The following is a 10,242-nucleotide window of genomic DNA, read 5'->3' as shown; positions in this document are numbered from 1 at the left end:
AGACCGATTGGTGCACCCATGAGGTTGACACTGGTGACAGCTTGCCCGTCAAGAGTAAAATCTACAGGCAGCCTGATCACGTTAGAGACTGCATCAAGAGTGAAGTGCAGAAAATGTTGGAGCTGGGAGTCATTGAACCCTCGGATAGCCCTTGGGCTAGTCCCGTAGTTCTAGTGCCGAAACCTCACACCCAGGGTGGTAAGAGAGAGATGAGGTTTTGCGTAGACTACAGGGGTCTCAATGCAGTCACTAAGACTGACGCCCACCCAATACCAAGGGCAGACGAGCTTATCGATAGATTGGCTTCGGCCAACTACTTAAGTACGTTTGACCTGACAGCTGGGTATTGGCAAATCAGGTTAGCTGAGGACGCCAAGCCTAAAACCGCATTTTCAACCCCTGGTGGGCATTATCAGTTCGTGGTGATGCCCTTTGGTCTGAAAAATGCACCTGCCACCTTCCAACGGTTGGTGAATCAAGTCCTTACTGGGCTGGATGACTTCTGTGCGGCGTATCTTGACGATATTGCTGTCTTTAGCTCCACCTGGGAGGATCACCTGGTCCACCTGCGGAAGACGTTAGAGGCACTGCAAGCAGCAGGTCTCACTATCAAGGCCACCAAGTGCCAGATAGGGCAGACACAGGTTGTATACCTGGGCCACCTTGTAGGCGGAGGTCAGGTTCAGCCACTGGAGAGCAAGATACAGTCAATCAGGGACTGGGCTCCTCCAACCACCCAGACTCAGGTTCGAGCTTTCTTGGGCCTGACTGGTTACTATAGGAAGTTTGTCAGGAACTATGGTTCAATTGTGACACCATTAAACGAGCTGACAAGTAAGAAAATGCCAAAAAAAGTTCAGTGGACAGCGAGCTGTCAAAAAGCATTCGATGACCTAAAGCAGGCCATGTGCACGGCGCCTATCCTCAAGAGTCCGGACTACTCCAAACCATTCATTGTCCAAACAGATGCTTCTGAGTTGGGTGTGGGAGCTGTTCTTTCTCAACTGAATTTTGATGGTCAAGACCAGCCCATTACTTTTATAAGCAGAAGGCTGACCCCTAGAGAGAAGAATTGGTCAGCTATTGAGAGGGAGGCCTTTGCTGTGGTTTGGGCCCTGAAGAAGCTGAGGCCATACTTGTTTGGCACTCACTTCAAAATTCAGACCGACCATAAGCCCCTCTTGTGGCTAAATCAGATGAAGGGTGAAAACCCCAAACTGCTTAGGTGGTCCATTTCCCTACAGGGGATGGACTTTACAGTGGAACATAGACCTGGGACTGATCATGGCAATGCCGATGGGCTCTCCAGATATTTCCACTTAGAACAAGAAGACTCACCTGGTCAAGGTTAGCTTATTGTTCCGACGTTTGGGGGGGGGGTCATGTAGGAGAGTAGGGTCTGCAATCCTATGATCACCCAGATTTTTTGCTTTTGTTTCACTGGTTTACGACTTTCTCTGGCTGTGGGCCTGCTAATCAGACCCACAGCCTGGCTGTTCTCTTTCTAAATTACGATATGTACCCTAGGTGCATTTACCAATTGGTACTGGGCCACCTTATCAGACCCCGTAACGCAGGGCATAGGTGTACCCAGGGCCGCCAGGGGCTGCAGCATGTATTATGCCACCCCTGGCTGGCCTCCTAAATTTGACACAACTGGCTGCATGACAGCTGGGGCGAAGTCGTGTAATCACACTTTGCTTTAGGTATAGTAGCTCTATATCTAACCGTACAATGGACACCCGAGTTCCTATCAGTCACTCCTATGGCAGGCCTTAACAATCCTGAAGGCAGAGTGCGTGGGCTCGTGTGAGCTAGGTTCAGGCCCGAGCCGAGCCCGGTTGCAGCTTGCGGAATCAAGACCCAATAGCTGTTCCATGATAACGCGTACCATATCGGTAACTCCGGTGTCGCGCTATCAAGGCATGTCGAGTAAGGTGTCATACGAATCGGGGTGCTCCCCTCTCACCAATTCTGGCGATGAGGTTAGCATCCCACCCTTCTAGAGGGACACGACATGTACGTAACTGTGAACCCCGGTTAAAGTTAACTGAAGCCTCAGCTCCACAAAATGGATGCTGCCACCACAGACACGAGTCTGACCTCCTGCTGCTGGGAGTCCTTCCAGCGAGGAGCACTTGGACAAAGGGTTTCCTGTCGAGGGCGGTGTTCGCACCGTCCCAGACAGGGTTTGTGTATTCTGGGTAGGTAGGGCTTTGGCGAGAAGGTGACTGCGGAGTGGCACCCCGGTGCTCACTGCGCATCTGCCGGTTAGAACCAGTTCCAGGGGCGACAGCCCTGGCCTGGGGAAAGCCCGGCAGGGGAGAGGGGTGTAACTACCCCCCTTCCTGGTCCCACCCTTAGGGCAGGACCTAGTCATGTACCCACCCCTTTCTTTAGAATAAAGACCGGAGCGGGGACCCTTCCAAATTAGATCATCTTTGATTCAAGAACTACTTTCTACGAAAGGACATTCAAGACTCTTCTCAAGATTTCTCCCTTGTGACTAAGGAGTAGTCACCCTGCATCAGCGGGCACCAACTAAGAACTCTGCGGTTTGCTGTAAGTCCTTCCTCAAGGAATCCGACGGCCCAGCTCGACGAGAACCGGCTTCCCTGGCACCTCTGATCTCTACCCACGTCATCAGCTCAGCTGTGATCTGTGGGTGCGACGAGACCTCGAGGGACCGGCCATCATCAGAACCTGCACGCTCTTAAAAACCAGCACGACCATCGAGGTAACTCTCTGGTGAGTGCTCTGGGGTCCGAGAAGCCCCGACCCTGAGCCGCTCCAGCACCGAAGTGCAGTCTCCCAGCATCTCCACGATCTGCGTGGGGCCCTTCTGCTCGCTGCTCAGCCTGTTGTCTGGTCACTAGCCGCTGGCTTGTGCCCTTCTGTGACGACATCCGAGAATCATCACTGCTGGTCTGGTTGCTCCAGACTGGCCCTTGCTTCCATCTTTGCGAGAAGCACCCCGGACCCTCCTGGTCCACTCAAGACGCCATCTTAGGCCACCACGTGGCCCTGAGATCTGCCAAGGCTTGTTGCCCCATCCTGGGCCCAGCGACGCCGACCGCATCATCCTTCGTGGGACAGCTCGCACCTCCACCGTGGTCGCCGACAACGCCTCCTGGTCCGTGAGACTGCAGAGCCTAGCGTCGCCCACTCACCTGGTCGAGGTGACGGCCAACCGGTGCCTTCCTGGTACCCTCTGACTACTGGCTAGTAGTACGAACTTGGTCCCCTCTGCTTTCAGGTTTCATCAATCTCCGATCCAGGCTTGGATCTCTACGAACTATTCAGCACTGGTCACCGGCCAGCAACTCCTTTCTTCCGGCTCCTGGCTCGTCAGCGAAGACCCCGACGCCTGTAAGACTTGTGCAGCCGCAGCCCTCGTGGCTAGGTAACTCGGCATTTCGGTGCCTGCATAGCCTCCTTACTCTAGGGTCCCGAGTCCCTCGCTTCCGACTTGCCTTATCGGGTCCGCCCGAGACCTTAACCTTTCCGTGTCCTCGGACACTTGTTTTTATTGTGCACTTGAAGTATTTGCTAAAGAGATTTGGTTTGTGCTTAGTACCCTGTCCTCATAAAGAGTACAGGGCTGTTGTGATTCTTAATAAATATACTGTTTATTTTCATAACACTTGTGTGGTGTCCTTTCACTGGGTGTTCAAGGGGTACATGTGTGGTAAACAGCTGGCTTAACACGCCCTCTCGAGTCTTTAGCCTTAGACTGCTCGTATCCACGCTACTAGGATAGCTGGTCTATAGGTTGACTTACAACCAAACACCATAAGGGACGTTGGAACGATACATAGCGGTCGCTAGAATAGCGAACGTTGCATATCGGGCCAACTTCTCACACCGCTCATCCCAAGTTGCTATTTTAGAACATCTGGAGTTCATTAGGCTGCTCTAGCCCTCGATCACTATGGCCAATGCACCAACTACACTCACAATAAATACACCTCTACTTACTGGTATCTGAACGTCTTATTCGTCGCTCCTTCTTCCCGTTTCCCTATCTCCAACCCTTTCTTCTCTCATCTCCTACGCTTTGACTCTCTTTCCTCTAAGTCTCCTGGTGTTTTTTTCCTATACCCATCCTCCGAATCATTCTTATCTTCATGCCCTTTTTCTCACCCTTTCGTCTCGTTGCCTCATTCACGCTCCGTTTCCTCTGAGCCCAACTAGAGCGTTCGGACTGGACTCTTCTCATGGGAAACAGGGTAAAGACTGAATTGCATACGGCTGGGTCTAAACTGGAATGATGTGGCGTACAAAAAAAATTGATTTAACCCAGATCTTTGACTAGGGGTGAATGTATGATTTATTCAGCATTCTGTCCATCATCTGTTCTTTTTTCTTTTGGCATATTGTAGGCAGGCAAAGCCTGATGGTGCTAAGACTGGTGGTCTGCTTCACAGAGCTATATGCCCGTATAAGTTTAGCTTTACAAAGATTAAGAACTTCTTTAGACTCACAAAGATGGATTTAGCATTCCTTTTAAGGACTTGCTAATTACACAAAAAGTTTCTTGTGAGGAAATCTAAGAGGAGGGGCGGAAAGCAGATGTTACAATGCTTGAATGCTCTATACATATTTGAGTACCCACAAATTCACAAGGTTTGTGGGTGTTTGCAAACTCATCTCTTACCAATTGCCACTCTGGAAAAAAATCAGAGATTTACTTGTATCAAGGGAATAAGTAAATCCCCTTCCAGGGTGGGAAAAGGAAGGGAATAGCCCCAAAATTAGCGCATTGGTGGGGATGACTTTTTACATTGTGAAACATATTCTAATGGATGATGCTAAAATATGCAATATATGTAGGAATGTCATCCTTTTTGCCAAGATCATCCCCCCATTTTGGACTGATGCTGGTGGTTATTGACTCTGAAAGTGCCCTGGGCTCTTCTAACCAGTCCCAGGGCCAGTGCTCGATCCTCTAAAGGTATATGCAGATTGGTACAATTCGAATAGGTAAGGACAGTGTACCTGTAAGTCCTTAGCAAATAGCAGGGCATGTAGGTTTCAGGTCTTAATATACTTGAGTGTGCACTGCTGGTGGGTCTGATGTATTTTTAAAGCCAGGACTGCCTTGCAGGCAAGTTTTAAAATAAATCTGTGTCCAAATTTGACTTTGCAATTAAAAGCACCTCCAAAGTCCCAAATTACCTCTTCATTACTTATAGGATATTCATATGGTCTGTAATAAGTACCCCAAGGGTAGGGTTTATAGCTATAAAAAGAAGGGACAGTATAAAGAATGCTTTATATGTCCTGGTAGGGAAAAACAGCCAAAGGCGTTTTTCCCTACGGTAGTGCTGCTAGACCCATAGGCTAACATAGAAAGGGATTTATTAAATTTAGCAAAGTCTAACTTTGGATTGGAGCCAGCTAGCCATATTATTCAAAGTATCAAACTAATACTTACATCAAACCAAACAATTTGCCATGGTTGGATTTAGTATAGCTATGGCAGGAATGTAGTTTTAGAACTTATTATCCTGAAGTTACTTAAAGCAGCCCTGTGACAGCTTCTTTTAATTGGTCAGTGTAATAAATTGGGTTACTGGTCGAGGGGGGTGAAACCCTACTCAAGCAGGAACCACAATCCCTGTCAGGTTGAAGTCACAAGCAAATCCCAAATTAACCCATGCTCAACCCTCTGGTAGCTTGGCAAAGAACAGTCAGGCTTATCTTTGAGGAAATATGGTAAGCATTTATGCAACACTTCCAAGAGTAATAAAGTGAGAAGAAAACACAAGAAAACTACCAGACCAATTTAGAAGCGTCATGTAAATTTTAATAAATAAATCAAGACCAAATGACAAAAATCTAATCAGTAGAACCAGAGATATGCAAGTTTAAAGATTTCAGGGAAAACAGCACCAAAAAGCAGAAAGTGACAGCTGTGGTTATCTGGTCATGCAGGACCGGTCAAGTTCACACTGACCCAGATGGGGTGCGGGCCAGCTACAGGGTCCACTTAAGCATGCTGAGCACAGCACCTTAAGCCTGGTTGCAAGGAAATATGGAACCCTATGCCAAAGATGCATCACGCAGCAGAGGCAATGCGAGGTCTGGGCAAGGAGATGTGTTTTGCTGTGGTGGTTCTGATAGGTGAGATGATGTCCCTGCCTGGAGATACATTGTGCAGCGCTAGTTCTGACAGGCTGCACTGGGCGATGCCAGGTCCTTGCACTGGGGAAGTCTCAGCAGCAGAGGCAATGCGTCAGTTCCAAGGGTGATGGGTTCAGCAGTGGAGGCAAGGTACAAATTCTGCAGGAGATTTGCCACTCCGCAGAGGAGATGCATCGGATCTGCTGATTCCACAAATGGGTTAGCACCTTTAAGACCACTTCCAAGGGTCCAGGACTGGGGTAGCATCACTTGGGAGGGAAGAACATACTGATGGCAGACTCCTGGTGCTGGGTTCAAGGTTGTTGGAAGCCTGTTATGCCCCTTAGGCTTCTGGTCAGAAGGCCAGCCAACTAGGCGTTGGAGCCCTGGGGTTCTTAGACATGGACGTCCAGTCCTTCTTACCCAGGTAATAGGGCAGCAGGTCATCCCAGCAGGGCGCCAGTTCTTCTTAGCTGCAGTCCAGCAGATTGGCAGTCCTTTCAGCAGCACACCTATCCTTCTTCTTGCAGAGTTCACAAGTCCAGTAGTGTACTGAAGAGCTGGATCTCAGGGTCCTATGTTTACAACTAAAGCTCACTTTGAAGTGAAGGAAGCTTCTAGAGCTTTCCACCCCCCTGAGGTATAAGGCATCCCCTTCCTTCCTGCAGTGCCCTCTGTTTGTCTGAGGTACCAAAAGACCTTTGTAAACCCCATTATGAGAGTGCTTAGGCGGAGCTTTTGTGATGTGTAAATGTGGTAGGTAACAGCTCCTCCCCATGTTCACTTGGGGTGGCCCATCCTGCTAGCACATATCTTCCCTTTGTCTTACTGTCTGAGAGAAATACACAAAGACCAACTGTCAGCGACACCTAGTCTTGTGACCCAGGAAGAAGTTGCAGGCACCAAATGGTTAGGACAGGAAAAGAGCCAACTTCCCAAAATTGAAAGACGCAAAGATGATGGACGTAATGCTGAGCAAATCAAATATTCACCCAGTCAATAGATCTGGGTTAAATCCATCATTCATGCAAATCAGTCTTGACCCTGTGCCTTATGGGAACAGTCCAGACTGAACTGGTTAGCCAGGACCTCCCTGGACCGGAAACAAGCATCCTAGGACCGGTTTCGGGGCATCATCCCTCATCAGTCAGGCTGGTTTGAATACAGTGGCACAGTGAGCCCGGGACCCATGTCTGGGCATTCCCGGCGCTCTTAGGGCGAGAAAGCAAAAAACACATAGATGATAGACAGAATGAATAGCAAATCAAACATTCACCCCCAGTCAATAGATCTGAGTTAAATCCATTGTTCTATTGCTCACCATGCCATCCCAGTTTAGACCCAGCAATATGCAAATCAGTCTTTACCCTATGCCTCATGGGAACAGTCCAGACCGAACTCCTAAGCCAGGTTATTCCTGAACTGGAAACAAGCAACCTGGGACCGGTTTCAAGGCATATGTCTGGCATACTCTGCGCACTTAGGGAGAGAAAGCAATAAACACACAAATGATGGACGGAATCAAGAAGAAATCAAACATTGGCTTGGCAGTTCGGGATGGACTGTTCCCATGAGACACAGAGTCAGGACTGATTTGCATATGGCTGTATCTGAACTGGGGTGGCATGGTGAGCAAAAGAACAATGGATTAAACCCAGATCTTTTGACTGGGGGTGAATGTTTGATTTGCTCTTCATTCCATCCATCATCTGTGTGTCTTTAGCTTCTAAAATTGAGACACAACAACCTACTGGGGTTTGGGCCCTAGTAAGTAAAGCTGGGCCACAAATCTATATATACTCAGTGCCACACATGCCAATTCTGACTTCTATTTACCAAACCTGGTTGAATCTGTGTTCACACAACAAAATTAATATGATCTCCGTTTATTTTCTGATGTTTCTTCTAGATCACTTTTTTCGAATTACGTTTCTCAATCTATGCATCAAATTCTCATAATCATAAAATCATACACAGCATGTACATACCACAATTTACGTAGACCTCTCACATCAACATGTATCAAAAACTCTTGCTGTCACACATGAAATATAATGAATATCGAAAAGTGGCCTTTTCAGAATTGTGACAAAAAATTCGAAAATTCTTTTGACACCTAATTTGACTTGTCTAACTGCTCCCAATTGTAAGCTAGACCTTATTAAATGTAAAAAGGTAACTCAAATGTTTTCCAATGAGAGAGGTAGGCTTTGCATCAATGAGAAACTAATTTAAGAGTTTTTCACTTCCAGTACATGTAAAATGTAAAAGTACATGTCCTAAGTTTTTAATATATTGCTTCATACCCTCTGCGCTTTTCATGCCCTTCCTTAGAGGTAACTTATATACATATTGGAAAGGAAGGGTTGGGACTGGCAAAAGATGTATTTTGCCAGGTTGAAATGCCAGTTTCAAACTACACACACAGGTTGCAATGGCAGGCCTGAGGAATTTTAAAGGGGCTATTCAAGTGGATGGCACAATCAGTGCTGCAGGTCCACTAGTAGCATTGATTTTACAGGCCCTGGCAGATGGAGCACCAATTGACTAGGGAATTACAGTCAATTAAATACACCAATTGAATGTAAACCAATGTCGCCGTGTTTTAAGGAGACAGTACAGCCATGTAGCACTGATTCGCGGTGGTAACATGTGTAGAGACCTAACGCCAGCCAAACAAGCTCAACAAAACAGAAGGGTCGAAGGCAAAAAGCTAGGGGAGAACCACATCAAGAGTGCCAGGTCTAACAGTCTGTCTTTGTCAGCCTGAGCCAAGCTGCTTACTGATTAGGTGTGAAGAGGCCTAAGCTGCAACAATACAGCCATTTGGAGGGAGGAGATAACCTTCCTGGAGAATCCAGGGAGAGGATGGAGACTGGGTAGATAAGCCTGACTTCAAAGGCAGGGATCTCTGCAGAAAACAGATGCTACAGGACTCAGGTAACCCCCACTTACTAAATCTGTAGCCAGATGGGATCCATCCTAATGAGATTAGTAGAGGGTTGGAATGGGAGTGTAGTCAAAGTTTAGCCACATTTCTGGGTTAGGTTATACCGACACACACTCTAAGGAGAGATTTTGCCCATATTGATTTTTGGGAAAATATTGCATTCTGGACTAGAAGTTGTCATATTTCACAGGAAGTGTTCATACTAGAGAGAGGCAGTGTAGTGCCTATTTGTTAGTGTGCCCTCTTCCTCAAGCCCAGACATGAAGGATAAATAAGGCAGCTCTGCAGATTTCAAGAAATGGAAAGATGCACTTCCGTTTTATAGTGTTAATCAAGCTCTGCAGAGTTCATCAGATAGCTGCCTAGAGAAGAAGACGGAATGCCCTGCTGGACTACACCAAAAAAGGTCTACACTCTGAAAGACTGCATCTGCTGCACCCACAAGGCTTGACAAAGATAATTACTGTCCTTGACTCCAAAAGGAAATGAGTGACTCCCTGATCAGCAACAGGTACAAAAAAGCTGAATAAGTCACCTGCGGAGCCAAAGTAAGGACACCCCAGCTAACCAGTTGTAACTGGACTTGTCCAGGACTGCACAAGTACATTGTAGGAGATTGAACCCTAGCCCCCAAGTGCCAACCTAGAGCGTCTGAACCCTTGCCAGTGCTTGGAGATATTAATCTTCCTAAAGGAACCAAGAAACAGCTGGCAGCCTAGTTGCAAATGACGTGAACTGACATGAGATGATGCATAGCCTCACAAAGCCTTGCAGGTCAGCTGCCATCCTAAACGGAACCAATGCAAGTTGACGTGAAACCTCGCAAACATCAACCACACAGGTTTAACAGTACCAACAAAAAGCTTCGCAAAGCCCTGCTGCATAGCGACATCTGAACTGATGCAGTATGACAGGACTTGACGCAGGACCTCACATCGAAGATCTCGCATCTCCTCGGATTTGACACTGGAAGGTGCTAAGCCTCACAATCCACTGCCATGCAGACTACTCACCAAAGACTCGAGGTATAATACTCAGCAGGCCTAACTTGATCCTGTGCTTGGCTTGTGCTCCATTATGGTTAGCTTGAACATGTGACTTTGGCCCAGTCCAGCGCAATAATATACCCTCAGTTGGCACTTTATGTCTTTTAGCGCTATTTTTAC

This window comes from Lissotriton vulgaris, chromosome 2_1 (genome assembly GCF_964263255.1).
Source record: "Lissotriton vulgaris chromosome 2_1, aLisVul1.2, whole genome shotgun sequence".
Taxonomy (NCBI): domain Eukaryota; kingdom Metazoa; phylum Chordata; class Amphibia; order Caudata; family Salamandridae; genus Lissotriton; species Lissotriton vulgaris.
This window is presented reverse-complemented; position numbering follows the sequence as displayed.